Source organism: Mus pahari, chromosome 1 (genome assembly GCF_900095145.1).
Source record: "Mus pahari chromosome 1, PAHARI_EIJ_v1.1, whole genome shotgun sequence".
NCBI classification, from domain to species: Eukaryota; Metazoa; Chordata; class Mammalia; order Rodentia; family Muridae; genus Mus; species Mus pahari.
In genome coordinates, this window is record NC_034590.1 from 34,211,426 (window position 1) to 34,224,712 (window position 13,287).

Below are 13,287 nucleotides of genomic sequence, written 5' to 3' on the forward strand. Positions count from 1 at the left end.
AGAGAGAGAGAGAGAGAGAGAGAGAGAGAGAGAGAGAGAGAGAGAGAGAGAGCGAGAGAAAAGATAGAGAAGTAGAGGCTGGCCATGGCCATGTGGAGAGAGGAGATAAGTGGGGGGGGGAAGGAGGGCAAGAGGTGAGAGAGAGTAGAGACAAGAGAACCAAGAGCCTTTCATACCATTTTTTATATAGTGAGTAAATAAGTGTGCTCATGAAGGTGAGAGCCAGAAAAGAACCCTCTAATTTTCTCTTTTGTCTTCATTTCTTAAATATTTTATTCAATATAAGTATATGGATATTATATATTCATAAATATCAACTCTCCATACTTTAATCTCCCCATCTCTAATATCACTAGTCTAGCCTAACTTCAAGACCTCTCTCCTATTTTCTTTTCATGTGTGTACATTTGTGTGTGCTTGCATTTATACATGTGTATGTTTGTTGCTAGATTTTAATGTTTGTGATTAAAATTTACTTACAATATTTATTTCTTAACTTATTCCAACACTTCCATATACCACTCAGCAGTTCCCTTCAAATTCATGGCCTCCTTTAAAAACTAATTGTTGTTTTGTGTGTGCATGTGTATGTGTATACATATATTATTAACTATAATCTGATCAGCCCATATATTGCCACCAGCATGAGTGTTTTCAAAGTTGACGGTTTGGTACTAGAATTTGTTGTGCTAGTCCCTGGGAATGAATGACCATCTCTTCCTTTCACAATTTCCTTCAATTGCAAAAAAAAAAAAAAAAAAAAAAAAAAAGTGTTGTCTTGAGTCCTTGTAGGCCTTTTACCTCTCTTAATTGGCATGATAATTACTGTCATCCTTATTCAGTTCAGTTGTTGATGGTCCTGTTGCTGAGATTTTGTAAATGAAGTTTCTGATATTACTAAGAGGTACCATATCATCGAAACTCCCTGCTCTTTTTGTCCTCAAAGTTATTTGCCACTCTTTTCCCCTGAACTATCACCTCAGCCTTAGGTGTGGTACTGTTTTATAAGTATAACCATTAGTACTGTGGAAACTTTGAAAGGAGGAAGGCCAACAATACTCTTACCTAGCATGATGCCTATGAACTATATCAGTGAAGAACATGACCCAATAAATCGAAGGGTGCAGTAGTGGCACACATAAGTTGGTAGTAACCAACAGCATTTTAATTATACTTAAAAGACATAAAGATTATACTTATAGTTATGCTTTAATTATACTTAAGAAGAGACATAAAATGCCTATTAGCAGAAACCTAGTTAACTTCTCAGTGAAGTTGTGGTTATTCAAAGAACATCTACAACTAAACACATATATGGAAGGAATTTAAAAGAATCACCTTGCAATACTGAAGACAACTCACAACTAGCCATTTTATTCTACCAAATAAAACCTCCCTTGTCAGAAATGGATAATTTCTGATTGAGTCATTCATTAATTGGCCTCTTATAAGTCACAACCATCAACGTCTACAGGGAAGGATGCTATTCTCCACAACATAATGATAAAGTTCAACTACTGAAAGTGATATTTATTCATAATATCAAGCATGAAGAAATCAAGTTGGAATCAGAGTAGAAATTGCATTCTTACTGGGAAAAATGAAGGTGGCAGAAGTTACTCTGCACATTACTAGAAGAGAAGAAACATCAGCATCACCCAGCTACAATTCTTGTAACCTACAATAGTGATTTGCCGGAAAGATAAAATGGTATGACAATTGCCATATGTTTAAATACCATTTTTCTTATGATTTAAGATCCATTCCATAAGACTGAGCCCATGCCTGTATGGCCAATGACCAAGAATCTGAGACTAGATAGGTCATGAACCTAAAGAAAACCTTCTACTATTATGCTGCTAAATATATCTCTCAATAAAATTACTCAGATATACCAACGCACCTTTCAACACTCATCAACAAAAAAGTTCTTTCAGTAGATAGGAAAACATGCAAAGATTCACAACTGTAAACCATGTCTAAAATGACAGAAAATGGAGCACGGGTTCAAAGGTGTGACATTTTCATTCTTTGAACCTCATAAATCCATACAAAAGATGAAGGGCAAATATTGTGAATCAGAAGTGTTAGATAACTTTAAGCTTACAGGGAAAAACATCTTAAAGGCCCAACAGGACTGGTAATCCTGAAATCATGAAGAGACTATGCCACAGACAGACATGCACAGGTTCAATTTTTTTTTCTCCAAGTTCCAAAGCCAAAGCCATTGGCTTTGTCAGCGATAATACCTTCCAATTCAATCCTAAAACACATTCAATATTTGTTGCAAAAGCCTTTATGAGTTTAAAAACTTCTGTGGGTCTCTGTGGCCAAAATCTGCTAAGAGAGGTAGCTCACTGCTAGCACTATGATTCTCAGTTGACAATGTTAGGACTTTGGCAAGTATCTGATCTGGTCATTTTTGTACTTTTAACATTTACAGGCAAAGGCTATTGTAAGCTTTCCTGACATCCTTCATGGGTATCACTTGTGCATTACAAAACCATTAAAGTCTCCAAAATTTCATAGTTACACCTGTCACTTGCACTCTTTTAAAAATAATTTTCAGGTACAGTCGTATGCCTCATAAGTAAGTCTCCAAATATACAAAGCTCAAAAAGATTAACAATTTGCTACCTACATAAAAAGAAAAATATAGAGGATGGACAGAACAATGATACCTTGACAAAGTATGTAGAACACCCAGTGTCATTTTTTTTTCTGAGCAAGTACAGAGTGATTTCAGGCTTTCAAAACTAAGATACTAAAGCCAAAATGTCAGATATATACCACCCCCCCACATCTAAATGTCTATTAACACCAATTATTACTACTTCTGCAGATAAACTATTGGTACTGTAGCATGAATAGGTGGCACTGAATCTTCTATAGAGAATTCCATCCAGCAGAGTTTAATCTTGTGAATCTGACTCTTTCTGTTCTTCCCAACCTGAAGTAAGTCTAATGAGACTCTGCTCTCTATGGCTACATGTGCTGGTTGTCATGAGTCCCTAGAGTATCAGAATAGCTATTTTGTACTGTGACCTTTGTTCCAACTGCCAATCTTCCCAGCTGAATGCTGGTGGAGGTCCTACCAGTACAAAACTTCCCCAATTATAGCATATCTTTTCACAGAAGAGTATGAAAAGCTGATTTATCTAAAGAGTAATACCACTGGCCAGGGATCAACTTGATTGCCTTCATCTATATTGCTGTATCCTGAATTCCTCTGTGAAGTTCTATTCAGAATTTAAACTCTCCCAAACATTATTTAGAAAATATATTTGGCTTTCATTGTTTTCCATAGGAACTCTTGCTCAAAACAAATTTTGCAACCTTTGTTTTCTAGTACCCTACACAGGCCTCTTCATCTACTTCTCCATTTCTTTCCTGTCTTCAGGATGCCATTTCTCTTTTCAGATAATCTTTGCAGGCTGATGTAAGTAACTTAAATCTGCCAAGTCTTTCTAATGTTATAAAGATCCTATCTGAACAAAGATCTCAGTCAGTGTAATACCCAAAATGAATTCAAGACCACCCTGTACCTTCCTCCTTCAAAAAGAACTTTCCAAACTGTTCTACCAGGCCAAGTGCAGAGCCAGATAATGAAGCTGGCTGAGTAAACAAATGTAAAAACATAGGTTTAGCAGTCAAAATGATTAAGCCTGCAGCTACCAAAATAATATTAGCTGTTCTCAGAGAAATAACCATAACAAGATTAGCAATTCTCCTGACCCCTGCCACACACTGAATTCTGAAAAAGACCACAAAACACCCTGAACTTGTCGCTAGAATTCCCATGTCATTAATAGTTGTGACATTAATAGCTGATCCATAAGTTCAAAATGTACTATTACTTTGCTGACCAAATCATAATAACCCATGTGGAGGCAAGCAAAGTGAGGGATTAGGCCAAAGGGTTACTTAGTCACTATACAAACCTACCAATGCCTGAAAGGGTTACCTGCTACACCAATGAGAACCCTGTTGCTCAAATCTAGCCCTTACAAAGATATAAAAAGTATGTTCTTTCTTTGTTCTGGGTCTCTTCTCTGGCCTGCGTGATGAGAGGGGAGTCTCCAACATGTTGGATCAATAAAAATCCTCATGCAGTTTGCAGCAATGGCGGCAGTCTCTGTGGTCTTTGTGAGGGTCTTTTGACAAACTCCAACATCATACCACTAAATTTTCATGCCAGCCTCAAGATTCTTTCTGAATCCAGGTCATCCTTAAGTCTGTGATGAACTCTGTGCTATCAGTGTCAGTTATTTAGAAATCAGACTTCAATGTCCTAATACCTACTTCCCTCAGTAGTTATCTACATACCTCTACCATCTTCCACTTATTAATACGCATGGTGACCTTCTGTAGTGATGTAACAGTATCTCTAATGCCATATATGTGACAGTTCATCAGAAATCAAATTCTCTTCTTTAGCCTATATACCAAGTGGCATATGTGGTTATATTTCTCAATTTCTCTGCCTTCACATTTCACAGACTAATCCTGCATGCCTCCACATTCAATAAATCCATAATTTTGGCTGTCTTTAGACCATGAAAATAATAGACTAAACCACAAAAACTGTAAGTCAGCCCCTAATACATAGTTTCCTTTTTAAGAGTCACCATAGTCCCCAGTACTCGGGAGGCAGAGACAGGCGGATTTCTGAGTTTGAGACCAGCTTGGTCTACAGAGTGAGTTCCAGGAAGGACAGCCAGGGCTACCCAGAGGAATCCTGTCTCAAAAAAACAAACAAACAAACAAAAAAGAGTCACCATAGTCATTGTGTCTTTGCACAGCAATAGAAATCCTAACTAAGACACAGGCCCATCAAGCTTAGCTGTCACTGCATACCGCAAAGAAAAATACTGCTATCCTGTGATTCAACTAACATACATGCATTTGCCAGGTGGCTTAACCTTTGTAACATAACCCACCACACCCTGAACTATTAATGTCCCTGCCACCACTTCCTTATTCCCTTTCACGGAAAAATTTTCATGCAAAAATCTCCTCTCCTCTAATTTTCACTACTTCATGCACATTGTTTCTGTTACTTGCTGCTTTCTCCATATCTAGAATAACATCACTCTTCTTTCCTATATCACTGCTAGTTTTGCTGTATCCTTCCATCTTCCCATATGGTGATGCATTCCTTTTCCATAGAAAGAGATTCAAGCCTGTATAACTTCTCTTGAGAAGCTACTGAGAAAATAACATTTCCACAAAATTTTGCTCTGGGGAACTGATGACATTTCATGTTTACTTATAAGGCAAAGGTAATGTGCTATTTACTGGAGTCTAAGCACTAACTCATGGTTATACCAAAATGTTTTTCCCCAGAGGATTAATAGAATTCACATAATTGCACTACTCCTTACAGTAGTCTTCTTGGCCTATATATGCTAGCCATGCCACAAAAGCATATCACCTTTTTCCAGAGTTGCATAAAACTAGTAGTGGCAAATTAATTCTATGGCTTTGAAGACAGTCCACTGCAACTCATACACTTGGAGGAACCTCAGAGAAGCAAGTAGAATTATCACTCCATTATCAGACACAGCTGACAGGCAGGATTGACCTTCCCTCACAGGTTTGCATTTGCTGATTATCACATTTTCTTTTGGTTCTGGTCCCCAGGTGACCAGGATGGAGGTCTTTACCAGAGGCAACTGCTGACTCTGTGAGCTTGACACCTGTAACTTAGCCATGGATTGTAGGACCCACTGACAGAAACTGGTTACATGTAGATCACATGTCTTTTAAACTTAGTAAATTTTTAGAGTAAAAGAAAGGCCTGCTATAGGACATTCCTATTTATTTTCTCTTTTCCAAAATTTTCAACATGACCAGCCTATTAATATCCACTTTCCCAAATACATTTCATTTTATAAGAATGGGACCAAGAGTTCAAGGTTGGAACCATTAGAACATGTATAAGAATGTATTCAGAAGGAGGGAGGTATAATAATAAAGAGTATTAAACCCATCCCTGAAGAAGACAGTGGGTTTTCTATTTAGGAGAAAAGAAGACAAATGTTCTAATATTATCAGAATGTAAATATATATCACATGACACAAAGACATATGCAAGGAGACGATCTGCCACACAGATAGCAATATATTATAACCTCCGAAGAATTTCAAGCTGTGTGGACCAAGCCAGAGTTTGTCAAAGGAGATGTTATCTAACCTGGAAAGTTAGTTTCAAAAACTAGAAAGCATTGAAGTTAAACACTACACATATCTATTAATCATGCAAATGGAAAACCTGGAAGGAGAATCACTACAGGTTCTCAGAACACAGCAGTCTACTTTCATAGGACTAGGGCTTGATCTCTTCTGTTGCCCTGACCATTGAGGAATGAGATATGGTACCTACACTTAATGCTTCTTGATGACGCTCTAAAAATATTTTCTTTAACCCAATGCAGATTCTATTTTTACTTAGACCTGTTGTGTTTCTGTTAATAAAGTCTGTGATAGGAGATAGTTGCTTGAGTCCATCTATCCCAGGAACAATCTCCTTGTTACTGGCAGATCAAAACCGAGATCATGTTTCCAGACCCTGGAACCAACTTCTGCCCTGCTTTTGCATGCATTTCCCATTTGTCTGTTAACCAGTAAAAATAAATTTAAAGAAGGAACTTGCCTATGATCTATAATAGGGCACACAATTTGTAATTGATTTGCTTCTCATGATTTAAATTTACTTTGCAAAGCTTGCCCAGTCTTTTGTTCCCTTATCATTCTGAATTCCAAGCCAGAAACCTAGAAGGAGAGCTGACTGCAGAAAGTGAGTCAAGGACCCTAAAACCAGGTGACTGGGATAAGGCCTTTTACACCAACATTTTACTTCCTTGCTTAATTTGTATCAAAATATGATTGGGTAATGCCACAGCCCACCCTACTCCACTTTGCTTTTGGGGTCCATCCATTAAAAATGCTATGAGGTACAACATAAACAAAGAATTCTCAACTGAGGACTCTCGAATGGCAAAAAGCACCTAAAGAAATGTTCAGCATCCTTAGTCATCAGGGAAATGCAAATCAAAATGACCCTGAGATTCCACCTTACTCCAATCAAAATGGCTAAGATAAAAAACTCAGGAACATCAGATGCAGGCGAGAATGTGGAGAAAGAAGAATGCTTCTCCATTGCTGGTGGGATCACAATCTGGAACAACCCCTTTGGAAATCATTCTAGTGTTTACTCAGAAAAGTGGAAATAGTTATACCTGAAGACCTAGATATACCTCTACTGGGGCATATACCCAAAAGATGTTCCAACAAATAACAATGATACATGTTCCACTATGTTCATAGCAGCCTTATTTATAATAGCCAAAAGCTGGAAAGAAGGACATGGCCTAATGAAACAACAAATCAATGCATATAAGGGCTGAAAAAGACTAAAGTGGCAAGTGGGTGGACTTCAGTGGTCTGCACTATGTTTTCTGTATATGCTGTGCCTATTTGCTTGATACGTTTTAGGACTCCTACCTATGGGTGTGTGTGTGTGTCTTTGACTTTTTCTTTCTGCTCTTAGGAAAGTTATCCTCCTTGTCCAGCCTCAGTATGAGGATTTTCCCCCTAATTTATTTTATTTTATTTTATTTTATAGTGTTTGGTTGTTGACTCTTGGAAAGCTTCACTTTTCTGAGAGTAAACAGAGGCAGAGTGGATCTGGGATAGAGGAGATATCAGAGAGTGCTGGAAGGAACAGAGGAGTGGAAAAATGTAGCAGAATACTGCCTTAACTTGAGGGAAGGTGCTTGGTCCTGTGGAGGCTTGATGCCCAAGAGAAAGACAATGCTAGAGGAGTGAGGTTTGAGGGGTGGGTGAGTGAGTACCCTTTTAGAGGTAAAGAGGGGGGAATTGAATGGGGGGTTTCATGGATGGGAGACAGAGAAAGATGATAAAATTTGAAATATAACAAATACAATGATTAATAAAAAAGGTTAAGAACAAAAAAATTAAAAGAAGGACAGAAGGAAAAGAAAAGAAAGTATATTATAAACCATAAGAGGAAAAGGCCAAGTAACATGTAAAGGCAACATATCAAAATTATACCAGACTTCTCAAGAGAACAGTTAAAGCCAGAAGATCTTGGACTTGCAGACCACAGATGCCAACCCAACTACTATACCCAACAAAATCTCAATCTACATAGATAGAGAAACCAAAATATTCTACTAAAAACACAAATTTAAACAATATTTTTCAACTATTCCAGGCCTACAGAGGTTACTATTAGATGACATAATACAAGAAAGGTAACTACACTCCAAAAAAACCCCACAAGATATTAATCATCTCACAAGAAATCCAAAAGAACAGTGTAACCCTCCCCCACACACACACACACTACCACTTCCAGCAACAAAAATAACAGGAAGTAACCATCATTGATCTTTAATATGCCTAAACATCAATAGACTTAATTTGGACATAAAAAAGGACACAGATTGCCACTGGAGAGTTAGCTCAGTCATTAAGAGCCCTGACTGCTCTTCCAGAGGTCCCTGGGTTCAATTCCCAGCAACTACATGTTAGCTCACAAAAAACTGTAATGGGATCTGATGCCCTCTTCTGGTCTGTCTGAAGATGCTATAGTGTACTTATATAATAAAATAAATAAATCCTTTTATAAAGAGAGACACAGGCTGACAGACTGGATATGCAAACAAGATGCATCATTTTGCTGCATACAATAAACATACCTAAGAAACAATGACAGACACTGCCGGACAGTGAAGAGCTGGAAAAAGTTTTCCAAGCAAACAGTCCCAAGATATAAGCTAGAGTCACCATTTGAGTATCCAATAAAACAGACTTTCAACCAAAAGTAATCAAAAGAGTTAGGGAAGGACACTTCATACTCATCAAAGGAAAAAATCCACCAACATTAAGTCTCAGTTTAGAACACCTCTGCACCTAATGCAAGGGCAAGCACACGCACCCCCCCCAAAAAAAAAAAACACTACATCTCAAATAAATAAAATGAAAACAGAGAAAGATTGGATTTAGTAGGGAAAAAACATTGGCATTATGAGTCAATGAGGCCAAAGATTTCCATCTAGTCAAATAATTATTTTGATTCTTCATTACTTCTAGGTGTTATTGGAAGCAGCTTAACTGCTTGATAATCTTTGAGATTACCAAGTTTAACTAAAATGCACTAGAATGAGTTGATCTGAGAAAACTGTTAACTCCTCATTAGACAATGATAATTTATTTTCTTCATGGTCTGACTTTCTCAATGCTGCAAAATATACTTGAAATTTGTGCAACCAAGAACACTTTCTACAACTGAGTCATATCATGAGGCTCTAAAGTACATTTTCTTGCCATTTTTCTCTTATCTTTCATTATCTTTAGAACTTCTAGAGGAGTACTTTTCAGCATTCCTAAGGCTGCAACCCTTTAATACTTTCCCTCATGTCATGGTGACCCTCAACTGTAAAATTATTTTAGTTGCTACTTTATAACTTTAATTTTTCTAATGTTTTGAATCATAAATATAAATGCCTATGTTTTTTGATAGTCCTATGTGACACTGTAAAAGGGCCATTCAACCCTCACAAATATAACAAACCCAGAAGTTAGTATGTTCTTAAGCACCTGGTTTCTAACAAAATGCCAGCCTAAGGTATTTTAAAGCCAATATGGAATTTGTGATCCTGAAATAAAAAAAAATACACATATGTGAAGGAAGCCCCTGAAAGTTCAGAGCTGCTGTAATCTTACAGAATACAACTGTCTCATGTTGTACATTGTTCCATCGGCCACACTACACTTCATTCCAGTTCCTATACCTCAACCCTTTTGAGCACACCAACTAGTAAACACAAAGATTCCCAAGTACTTGTGTTATGTTGAGCAATAATTCTTTGAGAAAACACATTTATGTCTCTCCACTTGAAATAACCATGAAGGAACCATGGCAAGCCTTCAGTGACCATGTGACTTCCGGACAGTGGTTAAAGCTTTGTGGAGATGCTAGCATCCAAGAAAATTTTCCTACATAGAAACAGTTCTTTACATATTAACAGACTCAGTCCCTTTTATTTAATTTTAGGCCATTGCAACCTTGAATTACAAAAAAAGGTTTAGTATGATTTTCTTCTCCATATGTCAGAAAACTTGACTATTTCAAAGTTTTCTTTGATGCTAGTTTGAAAACCTAAAGCAATGTGGAATTTAATCATGCTTTTCTGACCTCCAAACCATCTTCCTTTATATGCATGTGGTTAGCAATTCACAGAGTCTTGCCTCAAGATCAAAGCTTGGGGTACGGAGGAATTCAGCTGTGGAATGACTATGTACATGGAACCATTCTTTATTTATTTAGAGTGAAATCCACCCTTTGTCTCCCAACCCAGGAAAGCAAAGGTTTCTTTAAGCTGCAGACTACAAGCATTGTTCTTCTCCCTGGACTTGGAATGGGAATTCTCTACACTGCCATAATCAAAGCTCACGGTTCCATCTGAGCACTATCCTCTTCTTTTCCTCATTGTTATCGGATTTGGAGAGTGGCTGGAAATTCAAACTTTCAGACCCATGGTGCAAAGGTTCCCCTGTCAGGGTGGTACTCCGAAATGAATACCTGATAGTAAAGGCCACACCCAAGACCTTCTCCATGATTTCCATTCAAGTATAAGAACTGAAGTATAGAACTTCTAAAGTCCTTGATAAGAGCTGTAGAAACAAACCTTGAAAAAACTCGGCCAGACCTTGACAAATGCAGGCATCCTTTTTCTGAGTGATAGTGCCTGTGCCTTCCTTGCCGAAAGAGTCTCTTCTACTGATGTCAGACTGGCCTCTTTCCTGCCTTTCCTTATTTTGCAATCTAACATGTGGTGCTAAATAGAGTAAAGCTAAAGGAAGCCCTGAGGCCTGCACACCAACCTCTATTGTTCTCAGTCACTTGCTTATACTGGAACCCTGATTGGGCCAGCAGAGCTATCTGTCCTTTAGTGAGTTCTTTCAGTTTCAATCCTCACCATTTCCTCCTTTCATGTCCCTTTGTGTTTTTCAGACACAGGCTGACCTCTAGATGGAGGGATTTCTCCGTTCAAACAGACTGTGCATCAAACAGACTGTGCATCAAACACCTCCGAAAAATTGGAACAATGTAACCGCATGGGACCTAACTAGAAGGCAGCAATTTAGGTCTTGAGGGATTAAAAAGTCTCCTTTTGAGATTTGTTCTATAACTCTGAGAGCTTTCAGTGAATCCTGTGGTCTCCTGACTCCTCAAAGGTATTGATTTTAGATTTTAGGGATAATCCTACATTCCAGGCACATTTAGGAAATATGATTCAGGGAGGATTCTCTGAGGGGGGGTATATTTTGACCCATTTTTAACTTAGATTCACAACTCCTGTGATATCAAAAATCACATGCCCTTAGCCTGTCTTCAAACTTTTGGAAAATAACTAAACTAAATAAAGGAAAAACAAACAAACAAACAAACAAACAAACAATTACCACATATGTTTAGCTATCACTTTCAATCTGGCCTGGATATATACTGGACAATGACCACTGTTGGCCTGAAATTGGGTCTTTCAATTTTAATTTTCAACCTGTCTACATAATTTGATAATATGAAATGGATAATGTTTTGATGACCCTCTCCCCAAAGAATTAACAGCTTGTACTCACTCTTCTCTTCCCTACTCCTCAGATCCCACTTTCAACCTATCTCAGAGCCTTAAATTAATTAATTCCTATTCCCTGCTCTGGAAAAAAAATCCTACAGCTCATGGAAAGTAAGGCATTAATTCAAGATACTGTCTCAGCATGGGCAGCCTGTCACAAATGGCAGGTATTGGCAACAAGAGCTGTGGAACAGTCACTGGAAATGTAAGCGGGGCTGGTACGCTCTACCCCTGCAGAGACTCTAGGAATCCCAGAAGCCGTGTCAGACAATGAGCCAGGGCCTCACATCAAAATAGTTACAGAAGAAAGACACATTTTTCTATGCATGGTAAGTTTTTTTTCTTTGTGGAGAAAGCTCCTTGGCCAAAATATTTTTATCAGGGCTCCCTCAGCTAAATTCTATGAGAGGATATAAACATGTATTTAATTATAACTATGAGGAAATAAATAAATGAAACAACAAAAACAAGCACAGAACAAAAACAAAAACAAAAAAAGAAAACCCTCCACATGCTACATAATTCATAAAGTATCCTAAGTGTAATAGTTGCTTGTATTATGAATACTAACCTAATCACATGCCTAAAAAAAAAAAAAACTGTTCATGTGAGATTACCTGCACACCCACACATAGATTCTGGAATCCTACCCCCATCTGGTTCTGATTGGTAAATAATGATGCTGTCAGCCAATGGCTAGGCAGTGCAGACAGAGGTGGGACTTAAGAATTTCACAGGTTTAGGAGAGAGTGAAAGGAGGAAGGAGGAGACCTGCTGTGCCTGGAGGAGGAAAGTAGAGAGGCCATGCCTGAGAAGAGTGAAGGACAGGAAGGTATAGCCTGCATGGGAAGGAGCTAGGACAGTACAGCTCAGTTGGTTAGCCATCTCAGTACAGAGCAGCCAGGTAGAATATAGAATTTAATAAGTAAGAACTCAGGATTAATGGCTGGAGGTAGATTAACCACATGAGGTTAGTAAGTGGCCCAGCTATTGCACTGATTAAGGCATGTTAAAATATAAAGGCTGTGTGTGGGTCTTTCACTCAGGAACTTAAACCACTGAGGTGGGTAGCACCCCCCACCACTGGGATTTATATATATATATAAAATAATAGTACACCTATGTTTTATATAAGGACCTATTTTTAATAGCAAGTGCATGCATATGTTAATTTAGTGCATTACTTTCGATATGTAATTTGGAATCAATCTTTTTTTTATTAAGGTGATATTGCATATATTTTAAATTTAATTTTATTTGTAATTTCTATTTCCTGCCCCTCCCCATCTACTGCTCCACAACCTATACCTCCTCCTCACCCTACACTATCTCCACCTGGATGCCCACACCACCACATGGATGCCCCCCCCAACCCCACCTGACCTCTAAACTCCCTGGGTCCTCCAGTCTTTTGAGGGTTAGGTGTATCATCTCTGAATGAAGACTGACCTGGAAGTCCTCTATAGTATGTGTGTTGGGGGCCTCATATCACCTGGTGTGCATGCTATCTTTTAAGTTGAATGATTCCCATTGATAGAGGTCTATTCCTGTTTAAAATAATTATAGCTGAACACATTAATGTATCTTCAAAAATTGAGTGATAGGTAGGATATTGGAC

General features: G+C 38.0%; 1 long non-coding RNA gene across 3 annotated transcripts in view; it reads right to left on the reverse strand.

Moving 5' to 3' along the window:
• The window catches only part of LOC110329170, a 66,780-nt gene that overhangs the window by 45,043 nt on the left and 8,450 nt on the right, over nt 1-13,287 (reverse strand). The window lies entirely within an intron of this gene.